The sequence below is a fragment of the Ictalurus furcatus genome, chromosome 11 (genome assembly GCF_023375685.1).
Source record: "Ictalurus furcatus strain D&B chromosome 11, Billie_1.0, whole genome shotgun sequence".
Taxonomy (NCBI): Eukaryota; Metazoa; Chordata; class Actinopteri; order Siluriformes; family Ictaluridae; genus Ictalurus; species Ictalurus furcatus.
The window spans coordinates 28,236,370-28,255,065 of NC_071265.1; the positions used below are offsets into that span (position 1 = coordinate 28,236,370).

The 18,696-nt window shown below is 40.0% G+C and overlaps 1 protein-coding gene across 2 annotated transcripts in view; it reads left to right on the forward strand.

Moving 5' to 3' along the window:
- gng12b (guanine nucleotide binding protein (G protein), gamma 12b) overlaps positions 1-18,696 on the forward strand; it is a 60,035-nt gene that overhangs the window by 5,452 nt on the left and 35,887 nt on the right. Inside the window, exon 2 of one of the 2 annotated variants that reach the window (XM_053636960.1) lies at positions 10,721-10,833. The gene's annotated coding sequence lies outside the window, so the exon portion shown is untranslated. The other variant, XM_053636961.1, reaches the window with a different exon arrangement.

Sequence of the window (18,696 nt, forward strand, 5' to 3'; positions counted from 1 at the left end):
AAGGAGTTCTCGCAGCCGGGACAATCAAACTGCCCGGATGTACTGGAGAGGGGATTCGAAGTGATGGACAAGGAGGACTGGCCATTCCACCTCTATTACGCATGGCTAGACCGGACAGAAGCAGCAGCTTCGCTTCAGGTTCCGGTCAGCGTGGTGGAGAGGACGTCTAGATGCATGTCTGAGGGCTGCGGGAGGGAGACCAAGCTACAGTGCCATACCTGCAAAAAACTGGGTCTCCAGGAAGCATTCTACTGCTCAAACAAATGCTTCAAGAGCAGCTGGCGGGAGCATAAAAAAACTACACCGGAGAGCCCGTGCAGAGATCCAGCCCGAGGTTAACAGGGCGGCCTCTGAGCTCTCGTCGGTGGTCAACCAGGTGATCTCAGAGCCCCAGCTTGAGACCTGCGGGGAGGTCCCAGCCTCAGAGCTCCCGCCTGAGGTCAACTTGGCGGCCTCAGAGGTCCAGCCCGAGACCTACGGGGAGGTCTCAGCTCCAGAGCCCCAGCCCGAGGTTAACCTGGCGACCTCGGATCTCCAGCCAGAGACCCGCGGGGAGGTCTCTGCCGCTGAGGAAGCTGTCCCGCTGTCCAGCCCAGCTGAGGAAGCTGTCCCGCTGCTCTGTTCTGCTGAGGAAGCTGTCCTGCTGCCCTGTCCTGCTGAGGAAGCTATCCTGCTGCCCTGTTCTGCTGAGGAAGCTATCCTGCTGCCCTGTCCTGCTGAGGAAGCTATCCTGCTGCCCTGTCCTGCCGAGGAAGCTGTCCCATTGTCCTGTCCCACAGAGGACATCCCTCCGAGCTCCAGCCACGCAGAGGACTTCCCTCTGCTTTCCTCCACCACTGAGTACGCCGCTCTGTTTGACTGCTCTGCTGAGTACGGCATTCTGTTTGCCTGCCCCACTGAGTACAGTGCTCTGTTTGCCTGCACCGATGAGGACTTCACTCTGTTTTCTTGCTCCGCAGAGGAAGTCAATCAGCCTTCCAGTCCCACTAAGGACGTCGCCCAGCCTTCCAGTCCCACTGGGGACGTCGTCCAGCGTTCCAGTCCCGCTGAGGACGTCGCCCAGCGTTCCAGTCCCACTGAGAACATCGCCCTGATTTCAGTCCCACTGGGGGTGGTGCTCCGCCTGTCTGCTGCCCGCCTGTCTGCTGCCCGCCTGTCTGCTGCCCGCCTTGTTTTCCAATGCATCAAGAGACAGATTACACAGGGGCCCAGGACCCCTGTTGGAGGGGGGTTTTTGGCACTCCGGGAGGGGTGCCTTTGGAGGGGGGTTCTGTTACTGTACCGCCGGCAGATGGCGCTGTGGCTACAACATGCATGAGCAGCTTGAGAACGTGATTGAAGTGCGCATGGACACTAAAGCTGGGTTAAGTGTCGCCAGCTGTCAGCAATCAAGAGACTGTTTACTTAAACCCCTTGCGGTGCTGCGCACATCGTGCGGCATTAAAATGTTAGTGTTAAAGTGTTGAAGTAACGTAACGTCCCGTAAAGCAACGTAATGTCAAGCCAAGTAAAGTAAAGAGGGGAATGGACTAACAGAGAAGACGACGGAATGTATAATGGTGCCAGGTTGTGATGTTGCCATGCTCTGTCTGTTTTCCTTTTACTTAGTTTAAACCCTGTCATAGTTGAGTGTTTGTATCCTGTCGTAGTCAAGAAAGTTTAAGTCCTGTCATAGATAAGAATGTTGATGCCTTGCCCTAGATAAGAGTGCTTATGCCACGCTATAGTCAAATGAGAGGTTCCTGCTCTTGTTAAATGAGGGGTTCCTGTTCTAGTTAAATGAGATGTTTCACGCACTTTGCTTGAGTTAGAGTTTTATGTTTAGATCTGGTTTCCTGCCTCCTCGTGTGTTTATTTAAGTGGCACAATAAAGACTGCTCTCCTGCGCTTACTTCCTGTCTCAAAGTCCTGAATCGTAACATTATTGAGCAAGTACATAAAAAAAAATCAGTGTTCAAAACTGTATCCTTATCTTACCCCGATTTGCAACAGTAAAACAATAAGGATCTATACTTTGAGCTGTCAAGTCAGATTTCGTGGGAAATGTCAGTTAGACATCATTCATCTTTGCATGGTTATGTCTCGTCCGTAAACCAAAAGAAGACGACCCGGTTACTATATCGCATCTGTGGGGGCTGAGGATGGTGGAGTGTTTGTAGCTTGTTCTTACAACAGTTGCTTAGAATTCAAACGTGTCATCTAGATTGCTGCTTTAATCTGGATAGATCTAAACACAATCATTGTTGACATTTGGAGAATCACCTGTTGTCAAAAGCAAGAAACCTCGAACTGCGGAGAGCTTGCTGTCAAAAAGGGAAAGCGACAGAGCTCGTGCTAAAACGAGAATAAATCTCGGCATGGCTTTTGAGAGGTGGCGAAGACTCAGATCTGAAGGAATTAAAGACTGACGCAGAGATGGCTTTTTTCTGCTACACGGGACAGTTCAGTGGTTCAGTAGGTAGCTAGCTAACATTAGCGCACTTGGTCGCTTCATTCAGTTAGGTATGAAGTTTCCCATGTTGTTGTTTTTTGTTGTTGTTTTGATTTGCTATGGTCAGTATGGTAAATTGCACTTATTTTCTGCTAGCTATGAGAGAGGGCAATTCACCTCTACTCCAAGAAAACGGTATATGCCTCCACCTCTGTTGTCAAGTATTGGAGCTCATATACAACCCATACGAATACCTCAAACTACCAGCTTCATCTGAACAGAGGAGCAGTGCCAAAGCAAAACTCAGCAAAAACTCAGACCACTCTGTTTCAAACAGAGATGGCGATAGAGAGGCAAAATTTCAATACTGCAGCTTTAAAGCAAGATTAGCTACTGTAGGTAACACGCGTTTCCATGCAGGTTATCTCCCACTTCAGCCAAACATGTCAGTAAGTGTATTGGCAACTCTAAATGTGTGTGCGTGTCCATGGTGTATTCCTGCCTCGCACCCAGGCTGCGTTGGAAATCACGTACTATGACAGACAGTACACCATCTTTGACTCTGACAGCTCTTCCGCACCAGTCCCATTGCCTTATGGGATAGCGTACTGTCCATTGCTTCCATACAGCAGAATCCAAGTATATCTCGCCTACTGTTTTATGAACACTGAGAAGCCAGACATACTACTCCTTTGGCATACTGCTTTTCGCCTACTGTATCGTAGGTAGTAAGGATATTTGGATGCAGCCCCAATGTTTCCTGAAGATGAATGAATGAACAAATGAATGAACGAATGTTACTAGCCCTAGCTATTGATCAGTCTGATTGAACTATATTAAACCCAGTCAAATCCTGAATCTTGGCTATTTTACCTCATTGGACTCGGCTTCTACCAGATGTGGAGGCGATGCAGAATGGGCATCCACACCTTGAGCCAGTGAAGCATGTAAAGTTAAAGGTAGCTAGCTAACTAGGACATAACTTTACCTTTCTGTACTGGAGCTGTATTAGTGTAGAAAATGAAAGTGTCAACATTTCATGTGGCAGTAATTACACAGTTGCTTTCAACATGACCAGTGTGATAAAGCACCTATAAAGAAAACGTTTAAAGGCATACAATGAGCTCACACAGATCACTCAACCAAAAACCACACCAAGCAGCAAACACTGATTTTAAAAGGCAACTTCAGGCAGCGACAAGGTGAAAGAAATTCGAGCGGTTAACTGAGGTACTGCTTTGTATGACTAGTGGTGGAGAATGAAGCTTTGTTATATGTTAACAAGTTTCTGAAGCCACACTATGTCCTACTCTCTTGGAACCCATTAGTCATATTTTCTTAACATAGAGCTATTCAGCGTTCCAACTTATCGTGCCTGGGTTGGTTTTATTAAACTACATGTAGAATTACATTTTCAGATTTTATATTCTGATTGTGTATCACAGATATGAACAAATGCTGGATCAGCTGGCGAAAAACAAACATCTTGAGCTTTTAACATTTTAGCATGATTTTTCTTTATTTCTTTTTTTGACCAACATTTAAATCCAAACAAAATGTTTGGAAGATTTGGAACGCGTTTTTTGGCCCCTTGTTTGTACAAACTTCCTTTTTAATCTCTGAATTCGTAGCATTTCTTACTAATGTGAAGTATTAGGAAAGAAGCAGCATCTATTGAAATGAATTTTATAAAAATTATACAATCATTTATATCAGTTGCTGTGTTTAGTGCATATCTTCTGAACATCTGCGTAAGAGACTTGATGAAATGGAGGCTGATCACCAGATGCTTTTGGCACACAACCATCTGAGGAATGGAGTGAGTTCACTGATTAATGTAGTTTTACCAGTTTGGTTCAGTTTCACACACAGCAGATGGTCATGCACTCAGTATTACTTTAACACACAAGCTAGCAAAGTGGAAAAGAAAATGTAAAAAAAAATATCGTTGACAATTTATTTCACTTTGATAAAAAAAGAAAGAGTCTTAAACAAATTAAAACTGCTCCTTCGTTTCATTAATTGTGTGTTTTTTTTAAAGCTTACTATAAACACAATTTTATGTAAATGTTTCTGATTCCTCAGTGAAAATGTGCATTTTGGACCCCTGTTTGGCTAATGCAGTATTCCATCTTGGTGCCTCCATTTTGAATTCTTCTTATTGTCAGGCTAAACACACTTCTCTCCTGCCCAAAGCTGCTTTAAAAAAAAAAAAAAGTTTTATTTTTAAATGAACACTAGGGTAGTCTGATCATTTTTGTCATGTCTGAATTAGGAGTGCTATGGTTTGGAATTTTCGCAGTATGATAGCCTAGTCTAAAAATATCACAGTTTCACAGTATTACAGAATTAATCGACCATTTCAAAACAAGCCAGTGGTGAAAATTAAAGGAAAAATGATTATGATATCTGTGTACAAAAGTCTCTTTGCACATCTTGTACATATCTAACAAAACAAAACCCAAAAGGAAACAATAAGATCAAATCACTTAGTTGTTATTTTTTTCTTAGAAAGGAATTTTTTAGAACGACTTTTCCATAAAATCATTGTCAGTATTTATCACAGTCAGTACAGGATAAAAGAGAGAGCGGTAGTGCGCTGAGTTTAAAATAATAAAAAAAAGTCTAACTAATGCAGTACTATGCAGAGTTGCTCAGACAAAAAAAATAAAAATAAGCTCTTGTGTATGATAAAGTTACGAACATGCTAGCAGTGGCAGCACAGGTAGCAGCGTAACGTGTTTGCGCCAAAACCGTGTTGGATAGTTTGCGTCCCCTGCGCAGAGAACAAGTGGTTGTTGTAGTGTTAATGGAGGGGGATGTGAAATCTAACCTTGTAGGTGGTAATAGATGGAAATGCATTTCACTCAGTATTTTCCAAAGGTCAGCAGTGAGGTATACTGATCATGCACTGTGACTAACCGTGAAAACCATGACATCATAATAACACTAGTCTGATCTTTTTAGTCGTGTCCAGACAGATATGTCTGTGATTTCACCAGAAGCTCTTGGCTCTTGTGTAGGAAAACAGTTCTCACCCATGCCACCATGTCATATTTGGATATCATTGTGATCCAGAGATTTTTCTAATTTTTTTTTAATTCATAAATTGACGGATGAATCGCTCACACATTTAGTCTGTCAAACATTTAATCTGTATGAGTTGCATCACTGTGTTTCCATATCATATTTGTTGATTGATAGTTATAGAGAAAAAGTTAATAAAAATAATCTATTGAAAGAGTGTAATACTAGAAACTGATTAAACAGGTGATTATTATGACAGTGACAGGTAAAAAAAAAAATCACTTTAGAGATACTAAAGAATCAGAGTTTGTCAGTTTTTGAACAATTCATTTTTAATTAACTGGTAAAAGAACAGAACAGATAAATCCGTTGTTATATTTTTCTTTCACTGCATAAAGAAACAGTCCAAAATTTGGTTTATACCACTGTTTGATGCCGTATTTGCAGTATACAGTATTGGCATATATTAATGCTGTATTTCCTTCATTCTTAGCTATGCAAAGCTAAAAATGTAAACATCAGGTGTCAAACATGTCCTGGCAGATCGAATATGTTCCTGGAGTAAAGGGTAAATGGTGTAAGCTTCATTTTTAGTTTCAGCATGATCTTATCAGATTTGCATTTCCTGTATGCACCTTTCTTCCTCTAGTAGGCAGAATAGATGTGAAGCATCATTACAAAATGCTTCGGTTTCCTACTACAGTATTTCACACACTCTCAGAACAAAAATACTGCACTCATTTACATGGTTCATTTGCCTTCCCCAGTTTAGTTTACACTCTTCAGAACATGTCCAATTTAAAGTGTTTATGATCCTCATGCTTCTTTTGCACTCTGAAGCCTAGTGATGTTTAAACAAAATCCGTGTGTATAGTGTTTGTGATTGGGTATCATGCTCAAAAGTTTCAATCAATTCTACATTTACGCATGTCGAAGAGTAGGAAGATGGGTTTTTTTTTTCGTCATTCAAAGTTGCAACCTTCAAAATGTATTGTACTGGGACATACACATTCACACTTGACATGAAGGTCCTGTTATACAGGGTGCGACAAAATGTAAAATATGTATAAAATATATTAAATATGTGCCGCATTCTCTGACACATATTTACGTTCATAGATGACAAGTCTTTTCCATGCTTAGATTTAACTAGTTAACATAACACAAGCTAAGGGGCATGAAAAAACATGTTGTATTAGAACTAACTCCAGTTAAAAGCGAAGTTGTGTTGTATTTGAAACTAACTATCATTAGCACTGATGCTCTCTATTAACACTGACGCATGCCCAAGTGTACCTGAGATCTGACACTGGCCATCTTACTGTGTTATACAGTTATTTGCAGTCATTTAATTTAGCTTATGATTCAAAGTGAAACCTTGAGTCAGCTGAACAGCAGCCCATTGGGAGAGACCTGGAGGAAATGTGTGAACTGACAGCTCCCAAAGACTAACACACACATATAGAGCTGCTGATAAAGTGTTAATTTATAACCAGTGTTGGAACATAAGAGTACACCAACTTTATTACTGTACTTCTGCTGTGTAACTTTGGCTTTTGAAAGACACATCTATATTGTCAGATGTATATAAAAAAAAGACCAGATCATTGCTCTCACATGTGGGCCTCAAATTAAAATTTTTGGATGGTGATTGATGTTCTGATATTCCACGACCTGAATTTGTTCAACCATGCGAATAGGAGTTCAGAGTGTCACTGAAATATTTTTACAAGTTAAACTGTAATTACTTTAAAGCTGATATCATCAAATATCATCAAGGTCCTGCTTGAGTTTACTGTTGGCCCTGAATTATCCCACAACAAATTTTGCTATTTACGTTAAATATGTAGAATCTTTCAAAAAAAGAGGCTAAAGTACTGAATGCTGTCCTACCTTAAAGACGTACTGTCATGTATAGCTACATATACAGTGGTGCTTCAAAGTTTGTGAACCTATTAGAATTTTCTATATTTCTGCATAAATATGACCTCAAACATCATGAGATTTTCACACAAGTACTAAAAGTAGACAAAGAGAACCCAATTAAACAAATGAGACAAAAGTATTAAACTTGGTCATTTATTTATTGAGGAAAATGATCCAATATTACATCCGTGAGTGGCAAAAGTATGTGAACCTCCAGGTTTAGCAGTTTAATTTGAAGGTGAAATTAGAGTCCGGTGTTTTCAAACAATGGGATGACAATCAGGTGTGAATGAGTGTCCTCTTTTATTTAAAGAACAGGGTTCAATCAGAGTCCGATCTTCACAACACATGTCTGTGGAAGTGAATCATGGCACGAACAAAGGAGATTTCTGAGGACCTCAGAAAAAAATCTCATGTTGAATCTCATCAGGCTGGAAAAGGTTAAAGAATAAAAAAACATCTCTGAAGAGTTTGGACTCCACCAATCCACAGTCAGACAGACTGTGTAGAAATGGAGGAAATTTAAGACCATTGTTACCCTCCCCAGGAGTGGAGACCAACAGACATCACTCCAAGAGCAAGATGTGTAATAGTCTGCGAGGTCACAGAGGAACCCGGGGTAACTTCTAAACAACTAAAGGCCTCTCTCACGTTGGCTAATGTTAATGTTTATGAGTCCACCATCAGGAGAACACTGAACAACAATGGTGTGCATGACAGGGTTGCAAGGACAAGGCCACTGCTCTCCAAAAAGAACATCACTGCCCTTCTGCAGTTTCCTAAAGATCGCATGGACAAGCCAGAAGGCTATTGGAAAAATATTTTGTGAACGGATGAGATCAAAATAGAAATGAAAAGTGTTATGTTTGGAGAAAGGAAAATAGTGCAAGAACCTTATCCCATCTATGAAACATGGTGGTGGTAGTATCATGGTTTGGACCTGTTTTGCTGGGCCTTGGGTGTCTTTGTATGCTGTAGCATTACAGTTTCCCTTCACTGGATCTATGAGGTCCAAACCTGTTCCAGCATGACAGTGCCCTTGTGCACAAGATGAGGTCCTTCAAGACATGGTTTGCCAGAGCCCTGACCTCAACCCCATTGAACACCTTTGGGATGAACTGGAACACCGACTGCACCCCATGCCTCCTCACCCAATATCAGTGCCTGACCTCACTAATGCTCTTGTGGCTAAATGGGAAATGCCTCAAAGCCACACTCCAAAATCTAGTGGAAAGCCTTCCCAGAAGAGTGCAGGCTGTTACAGCAGTAAACGGGGGACTCGATCCGGAATGAGATGCTCAAAAAACATATATCGGTGTGATTGTCAGGTGTACACAAACCTTTGGCTATAGAATGTACAAAATTGAATTCTTTTGTAATATTGTGTACATTTTGTCTAGCTTTTCTTTCCTATACATGATCACTTTGTGAAGAATTTATTCAGGCTGCCTGCTGCCTAAATAAGCGCAGGATCAAATCGGGGACCCTGGAGCTATGAGGTGGCAAAGCTACCCACTGTGCTAGCATGCCACCCCGCCTGTTTCACAAGCTGTTTAAAATTACAGCTGTTGGATTTCTATCCTTTTCCAAAATAGCCATTATCATCATCTGTATTCTCCACCCACCCACTGGGTATCTGTGGGTCATGTGCAGTATTAGTAGTTAAATCTGAAAATTGTGTCCTGTTCCTCTGGGCAGTGTCTGAATGCTCTATACCATGGGGAGTGTCTCAGGAGTGGGCTGGAGTGTGTGAAGGAGGATGTTTTTGGAAGATGGGTCCCAGTGACGCTGCAATGCTTCCTCTGTGATTTATATCATACAGAGACAGGAATAAAGCATATTTATATAATAGAGAATTGGACCCGTATTAGTATTAACAATACTATTAGTATTATCCTATTAAATGGCCTGCTTTCATGTAGTCATACACACATGATTTGTCATTAGAGATTTGGTGTGATACTGGTATTCTTGCTTGAGTGTTTTAGGGTCAAACCTCATTTTGCTGTCTCACTCAGTGTTAATAAGCATCGGTCACTAGATATACACCTGTTAGGGATATGCTATGTTGTCTTTTTGAACAGCCCTAACTTCAGTACATTATTTTCTGTCATTGTTTTTATCAAAAGGTAACACAAAACAGTGCTTATTATGTTACATGAGCTGCTTACAAAACAGTCCCCTCCGGAATTACTGGGACCCTTCATAAAAAATTTTTTTAAAAAAAGGTTATTTGTCTGTGTTCTATAACAAGAATTCATTTTCATTTAAAAAAAGATAATAGTATTGTCTTCCAAAATATATGGCAGTCGGTTGTTTGGTTCCAGGGTTCATATTTTATAGTACTACTGTAACTAAATACACTGCCCAGAGTCACTAGCGATCGCTGCTATTTCCTTCCAAGCTTTATTTTTCTTCATATTGTCCTTAGTGTATGACAGGATGAGATAAAATTGTTATCTTCCATTTTTAGTGCGTCAAACAGTAAATGTTAGATGCTTGCAGGTAGAAACTAAAGTTGTGAGTGGGGAACTGGCGAAAAATCCGACCGCACACGCCATAGGTATGGTCTGAGGAATCATTCGAGCCAATCGTTTGGATTTGTGTCATACCTAATTTGCATAATTGTCAAATATTGCCTGTTGCTCTATCAGTCTTTCCCTTGCTGCTGTCTTCTGCTAGTGTGAATGTGGGCCTCACGAAATATGTTTTTGTAGAAGTGTTAAAAAAAATTTCACTACTTAAAAATGTTGTTTAAATGTATTTAAATAAAAATATCCAACCATGTATGTGTGAGATCAAAATATTACTTATTACATGTGTTAATCGTTTGATATCTTCATGTTTGCTCATTTTCATGAACGGTTGCCAATAAATCTGGAGGAAACTGCCATTGTCTGTTTTTTTTTTTTTTTTTAGCTCCCCATTGCATTTGTATTTTTTTGGCCTCAAAAGATTTGTGCACTTTCTCCTAGTAGCATAATTTTGAAATTGTGGCCACACTGCAGGGCTTTCGTTGTCATTTCACTGTCAAGTCTCTGCTACTTCTACAGCTTAATAATAATAATAATAATAATACATGGGAAGAGACTTGAGCCACATCAATATGACAACAAGGTTGCAAGTGAATGAGTGATATTTGCATAGTATAAATCAATGAGTAAATTGTAAAGGGTCAGAAGAGATTTGTTAGGATCGCACGCCCTCAATTTTCCAGCATTGAAGCGTATTATCAGGAGAGTTAAAGCCTCATTAGAGAAGCCACATGTGAGTTTATGGTAATTTTGGTAATTTTGTGGTAATTATTATTCTTTAATTTCTCTCCATCTCTCACAGATACTGTCAGAGTTCAGTGTGTCTGAATCACAGGAGAGTCATTTACAGGAATTCACTGCAGGACAGCTGTTGTAGTTCTGCAGCTCAACGTAAGCCCGTATCACGTCACTCAGGTTTGTATTTTGTCCAGCTTTTTCTTCCTTCTACCTCCATGTTTACTGAAACAGAGAGTAGGGGTAGACAGTATGATCTGCTGTCATTACCCTGAGAATTTGCACTGTGATACACTTTCCTGTGACTGTTGCACGCATACGCTGCATATACTTCTGCAGCACTGACCTGCAAAATGTACACTTCTAGTTTTAGGCCAAAAGAGCAAAACTATCTAAAATTCTGACAAATAACTATTTCCATATGAAATTCATCAAGGTGAAAATACTACATCATGTTTTCCCATGCTATGTGATCCATACCAAGCATTATAGCATATATACCATACTAGCAGCTATCGCTAATCTCACTGTGCCCGCATTTCCATATTTTTCAAGACTAGCCTTTAAAGTCATTTATACCACAGTGCTGTTGAATTTTCTAATCTGATTGGTCAGATAGTGTTTTCATAGATGGGGTAACAGCGCGGCTCGGATGGTTGTTAGGCTGGGAGACACATGACAGGTTTATATAAATATATTTTTATAGTAACAGCTTAAACAGGTATGGTGGATACACCACATACATGAAAAAATGTGTGTAACTGTTGATATGGTGAAGTTATTTTGTGAGGAGAGGTTTATTTAGCATTTCTGGAGCGAGTCTTCAGGACAGAGGACTTTGCATTTCCTGGTTTCTTGGTAACACGATAAGCTGAATTTGTTTGTATTTTGAATGTAAAAAGCGAGAGAAAAAAAAGGGCTGGTGTTGGGATGACTGCTTATAGCTGCTTTAATGCAGGAGTTTGTTCCAAAACACTCTACGTAAATATCAACGAATAAAACGTGTAATTTTTTATTATATAAGAAACTGTTTGCATTGGTCAATTGCTGTGCTATAAGAGGAATACAGATTTTTGAAAAGGCTCAGGCCACATCCCACCACCTTGTTGTTGATTATTTTCCCATAACATATAGTGTGTAAGCGGCTTGACTGTTACACCTCGGGTGTGCATTATTTTCTAATAATTCAACGGACCGGATCGAATTATTCCGCTTATACCACAGTCAACACACCTCAAGATATTGTTCAGATGTTTTATTTCAAGACACCTGTCAGGATATTTGTCGTTAAAAAGCTTTTATGTGTGGAAATAATTTATTACGCATCCAATCTCAAGCCTCCATTGCTAATTCCAAAACGTCATTTTAGAGCTACTGTAGTAACGGAGGCTCGAGACATTGATATGCAGTTATTGGAGAGAGAGAGAGAGAGAAAGAGAGAGAGAGAGAGAGAGAGAGAGAGAGAGAGAGTTCACTGTTTTTTCCATTTCATGCTGATAATATAAAAAATAGAACAAATAAATAAATAAATATCGATAAGCCTACTTGTTCACAAGGTTTTTTGTTTTTTATTACTACAGACATTTCAATAAATAAATAAACATTGATATTTGTTCACTGGCTTTTCTGTCTTGTTACTGCAATCACATGTGCTCTCTCACTCTCTTTTTTCTTGCTTTCTCTCACTCTCTCTCTCGCTAATAATCGCATACCAATGGCTAAAGCTTCAGCTTCGCCTCGTTACCACCTCGGGTGCTTATTTCTGGAAAATTCGAAATTGTCTGTCATTCTGTCTGTTGTTAAATGTGTGTGCTGTCATGGACAGCAGGCTAACGTTTCCGTTTTTTCAGTTCACTTGGTGAAGCGATATGGAACTGTAATGCGGTCAAGACCCGACTGGAACTACTTTAGCTGCGCATTTACTGAAAAATAATTGCACACCTCAGAATGTCTTATCGGCCAATCAGAATCAAGAATTCAACAACACTGTGGTACAAAGTGTGAAATATTAAAGTTTAATCATCAAGAACATCAGCAGGACAGAAATATGAAAAAACACTGCTCAGTGAAGTTATGGATCAGACTGAGCTAAGGACTGTGGGTGTGGCTTAACTTTTTTAATGAGCATGCTTGATTGACATCCCTCGGTCTGAAGACTTCCTGTTAAGTGACATCGCCTTTCTGATTGATGAGCTTTACCCAAGATCCTGGCCTCCCAGATTACATTACAAAATTGATATACTAATGAAGTACATGTAGCATAGTACTGTGGACAGTATGCAGGACAAACATGAACCTAAATAGAAAGCAGTCACTCATTTAGCTTATTTGGGGATGCAAACATTTCCGCCCTTGCTAAGATTTTGGCCAGCATGTTATGTGATGGGGTCGCACATACAAAAATGGCAGCTGCTGTGTATAATTTGAGAAGCCAGCATTTCACATGAAAGCCTCTTAGATAAAGCCTATGAACAGTGACACAGACAGCAGCACTAGCATTGTCCACATGCCCACCTATTGATATCTGGTTAATTACCTGTCTTGTGTAGCAGTGTATAGCAGAGCAGTAATGTCCTCAAACGCACAACATCCATGGGAGGAATGCGTCTCTTAGCAACTGTGGAAACACAGCAGGTCATAAAAAACTCAACACCTAAACTATACAGCAGACGTTACGGTCCACAGGTCAAGGAGGTGCTTGGGATAACTGGATCAGACCTGACGTGTATTCGGTCACACGAGAGGACGTTTCATAAAGAGAACACACTACGATTCTTGCCTTCTCTGCTACACCCTTTAATAGATTGCAGTCTTTGTTGCATTTAAATACAGAGGTGGTGCTGACGTACATGCCTTCTCCCTCTGATTTTGCACCGAGATAATGCAGTCTTTTGATTAGTGTAAATGTGTCATGCACAGGAAGGCCTCAGCATGCTCGCCCTTATCTCCCATCACGTCGGTGTTGTGAAAACTGCATGTGTACTAAATGCACGTTCAGTGTTGGTGCACTTTCTCTCCTGCCAGGAGCTAGTTACACTACCAGTACTTTTTTTTTTCTTTTGCATTTTGGTGACTACTTTTAGTGACTGTTTTGTACAATATGGGTTAACAGTGTGTTGGTGTGGGAGAAGTAGTGGAGTGCACTGAGGTGTAGTGTTTGGACTTTGCCTGGAGTTTATGACTGGTTTATTAAAGTGTTACCTTTCTTTCTCTCTCTCTCTCTCTCTCTCTCTCTCTCTCTCTCTCTCTCTCCCACACACACACACACACACTCTGCTCTTGCTAATTCGCCTGTCAACTGGAATCCTACAGCTGATAATAGCAACACTTAAATGTTAATTTAAAAATTTATTTCATAATGACTATTTCTGAATTAAATTCTTTATTTAACTAGTGTGCTTAGGAATGTCTGTATTATAACAGTCTTCAAGCTTCATTACAATTATTAGTCCTCTGGTATCCTATACAAGACTGCAAATACAGTCTTCTCCTAAAGTATACACTGAAGACATTTGGGTTTGAGATAAAAAGATGAATATGAGATGATAGATGAGAACTTCAGCTTTCATTTCCTGATGTTTACATGTAGATGTGTTAAGCAACTTAGAACATGCCACCTTTTGTTTGAACCTCATCCATTTTTCAAGTGATAAAAATATGGGAGCATTTGACTGATAGGTGTTTCTTGTTGCTTAGGTGTGGCCCGTTAGATTGATTTTTAAACTATTAATAGCTCTGAATGTCTACTCTGGTTGAGCCCTGCATTGGCTGTTAAAAAGGATAAGCCAACATGAAGATCATGAGAGGTGTCTATGAGAGAAAAGCAGGCCATTTTGAAGCTGAGAAAAGATTGGGCAGAGCCAATAGAACAATTTGGAATGTCCTGAAAAAGAAAGAAACCAGTCGTGTACTAAAACCAGACATCGTACAGTTTGGCCAAGGAAAAAAAATAACAGCAGTTGATGACAGAAACCTTGTGAGAGCTATGAAGAAAAACCCAAAAACAACAATCAGTGACATCACCAACAACCTCCACAGGGCAGGGGTGAAGGAATCACAATTCACTGATAAAAGAAGACTTTGAGAGCCGAAATATAGACGACATACCACAAGATGCAAACCATATGACAATCTGAAAAAGTTGGATTTATCATAAAACTTGCCTCGGGTGTTGTCACTGTTTGTAGGGCTACCAGACCGATTAAAATATAAAACTTTTCTAACTAGGCTAGTTTGGTGTCGCTAGCCGAAGGGAGGCACAGCTAAGCTGTCACTGTATGGATTTAGATGCTATAGAGCCATGCAGAGTACATTATCTTTCCTTATGCTCTGCTCATTTCATGTTCACGTAAACTGGAACTCATATAGACATTTACACACCTTTTCCTGCTCAGCATCAGAGGATGTTACTCTTTCAGTTTCCCCTTTACAGGTTCTTTTTTTTTTAAAAATCTGCGTATATCCATTTTTCCTCCCACTGACTGTGAGCTAGCCATAGGCAGAAGTGAGAGCTGTCAGCCAATAAGACACGAGTATTTCCGCGTCTTTCCCTGTAAACCCTGTCTGATTGGTCTCGCCTCAGTTCACTGAAGATATAAAATTACAGCACTGCCGTCTTCTTTTACTGACGATCAGTTACGTAGTGACAAACCGCTCCAAGTGGAGAATTATTCGGGGCTGAAGAAGAAATCTTCGGGGCTAAACGTGATTTATTTTAAAATTCATTTTACTTAATATTGTTTTCTTAACAGTAAATTTGTAACACAAGTAGCGTAATTTTATTGACATCAGTAACTGTAATCAAATTACATACATTTAATATGTAATGCGTTACATTACTGTGTTATCAGGAAAACGTCATTAGATTACAGTACCCAACTCTGGTCATATGGCAGCTCAGGTACAGTACATCTCACATGATCACTCTTGAAAGTAGTACAGTCAAATTTCCTGTGGAGGCCTGTGGACAGCTTGTAAGCTTACCCCGTAGACCTGCGCAAGCAGAATGCTGATAGATCATTGCAGAGAGAAGTCTTCAACTTGAGTTAACTGTCTACGTTGCTATTTTGTGATGTGTTCTAATCTCAAAGAACAATGTTATACTGGGCAACGGACAACTGCATCTGTGATTCACAAGAACGATACTGTGGAATCAAAATAAAGCAAAAAACAGCCAATGTTTTTGAGCAAACCAAGAAATATTAACATGCTAGGTAAAAGACAGGCTCTTTTTAAAGGAGAAAGATTTTGCTCTATCACTTGTTAGGCAATGGCTGTGACAGTCATGCTGATGTCCACAATAAAGTTTTTAATCTCACCATAGCACTTCTAACCCTAACCCTAACCCTAACCCTAAGGCCTCAATAATATCCATCCAACCATCCATCTTCTATACTGCTTATCCTACTGGTTCTACTGAACCTGGAGCCTGTCACAGGGAGCATCAAGGCGGGGTACACCCTGGACAGGGTGCCAAACCATCACAGGATTGTGATGATCGCAGGGCACAATCACATGCACATTCACACACCCATTCATACACTACGGACACTTTGGACAGGACATGCCAATCAGCCTACCATGCATGTCTTTGGACTGGGGAGGAAACCGGAGTACTCGGAGGAAACCACACAGCACGGGGGGAACATGCAAACTCCGCACACACAGGGCCACGGCGTGAATCGAACCCTGTAGGTGTGAGGCAAACGTGCTAACCTCTATAACAGCAGCAGATATATTTATAACTTGTCGCATATTACTGTACTGAGTAACATGGCAGCACTCCAGTGATGTTTATACTTTTATAAACTATTAGGAGCTCATTAGTATTAGGAGCTCATCTGACAGACTGTAACGGTATGTGTAGTTTTTAACTAGCAACCAAATTCGTATGATACATTAACATTAATGGTTAAAGGAGAATGTTTACCACATCCATCCAGTTCTTCTCCCTCATTAGTTTATAGATACTGCTGCTATACTTGTTTTCCTGTCAGGGCAGCTTTTTTTAATACAGTTGACCACAAGATTTTACTTTCTCAGCTTTTGGCCTCTCTGGTTTTTCCCCCTGTGTTGGCTTTGATCTTATCTAACTGGTCCTGAACATTTTGTACCATTAGTAACATACGTTTTAATGCGGTGTCCCTCAAGGCTCAGTTCTGGGTCTACTGTAGTTCAGTTTCTATATGTTCTCCCACTCAGAAGCATAAACAATAGATATAGTGTGTGTTTATACGCTTATGCTTCACAGTTCTTCTTGCTTCTAGCATCTGATGCCATCAGCAACTCATTAGGCTACTTAATGACATCGGTAAAGTTTGATTACTGTTATCTTCGCAATATTTCCAACACGGTTTCCTTGGCAGACACTTGAAAAATGTATTCATACTGTAATGTTTATCCAGACCGCAAAACTCAACCCATAGGCTTTAAAATTTATTTTCGGGTCCTCTTCCTAGTTTTTAAATGTCTTCGTGGTCTTGCTCTGTGTATGACTATTAATATGTCCGATTTAGAACACATCTGAAAACAACCTGCTGATTCCCAGAGTGCTTTTGGACCAGAGATTCGCTGATCATCATAAAAACTATTTGTATTCTGTTTGTTATTTTAAAAAGCTTAAAATTTTATATATATATATATATATATATATATATATATATATATATATATATATATATATATATATATATATATATATATTATAATAATAATAATTATTATTATTATTACTATCATCCTCTCTTTTTCTCCCTGTATAATTTAAAATATATCCATCCATTTATCTCTCTCCTCCCTTCTCTTTGTCTCCGTGACGAGTTTCCTGCTTTGTTGCCTAGCAATCCTTAACCCTGATCTGACTTGGGTTTGTGTCTGGGCTAGCATGGTTTGGTCAGTGCCACACATGCTGTTTTCTGCTGTCTCCCAAAACAAAGCTCCTTTGCTCAGACTATTCCATTTCAGCGAGTCTGTTTATTGTTTATTGCTTACACGTGCTGTACAATGAGTCAGTAAATCCGAGTTTAACTTTCAGCTGGCTCCTAATGCACAAAGCACAGTGTTACTAAACTCATTGGCTTTCCAGATATGCCTCTTTGTTTGGAGTCTCATATGTGTGGGTTTTGTCTTGTTCGGCGATACACAGATGGACCGAATGAGCTGCTTTTTTTCCCCGATATTCCTTTATTTAACACATTTCTATATAGTCTATCCAGACTAGGTATTTTTTGAAATTAATTTGTTGTTTTTTACAGAAAGGTGTATATGTGCTATTCTTGCCATGTTTCTCTACTGTACAGCCGTTTCACTCTTACATAAGCAAACTCTGAGATGCTTCCTGTCCGTTGCCTAGCAATGTGTAAACCCGAACCCCCTGTCCCCTCTCTCCGCTTCCGAGCGAATGAAATTAATTTAACATCTCGCCCCATAAACGGCTCTGCACTGGACATCCAAACTAAACAGTTTTCAGTTTAAGTACATATTAATGAAGTCCTGAAAGGAAACTAGCTCTCAGCGCAACGCAGCAGTGCCAGACAAGAGCGATGTCTCCTTCAGTTCACATTCACCTTCAAAGTCTGTTAAGATGTATGGAAAAGGCATGAATGTAATGCAAACTACAAGCATGTCACAAATCCTGAAATCAAGGCATCATGGGTTTTTTTTATCCACTTATCTTACTTTTAATTGCTGTCTATAAAGGCAGGATATTCAGCAAAAAAAATGAGCACAAATACCCTCGATAATGGTACGCTTTAACAAACACAATATTTTATGAATTTTATTTTGAAAACGTTTATATTTTATTTTATATGCTAAAGTTAGCTGAGCAAGAAAACAAAAAAACAGCAGGGATTTTCCACAGAGTTTACTTCATTCTTCACCTGATTGCGCCATGTCGGTTTAGTCTGGTCTTTTAGGCCAGTCAGGGTGTTGAACTGGTTTCACTGGAATGTGGTGAAGCTTTTTTTTTTTTTAAGATTAAGCGTTATTCTGTGTTTACACGGCAAGCTGGCTGTCGTAATCTGTTGTGTATGAGTGCGAGAA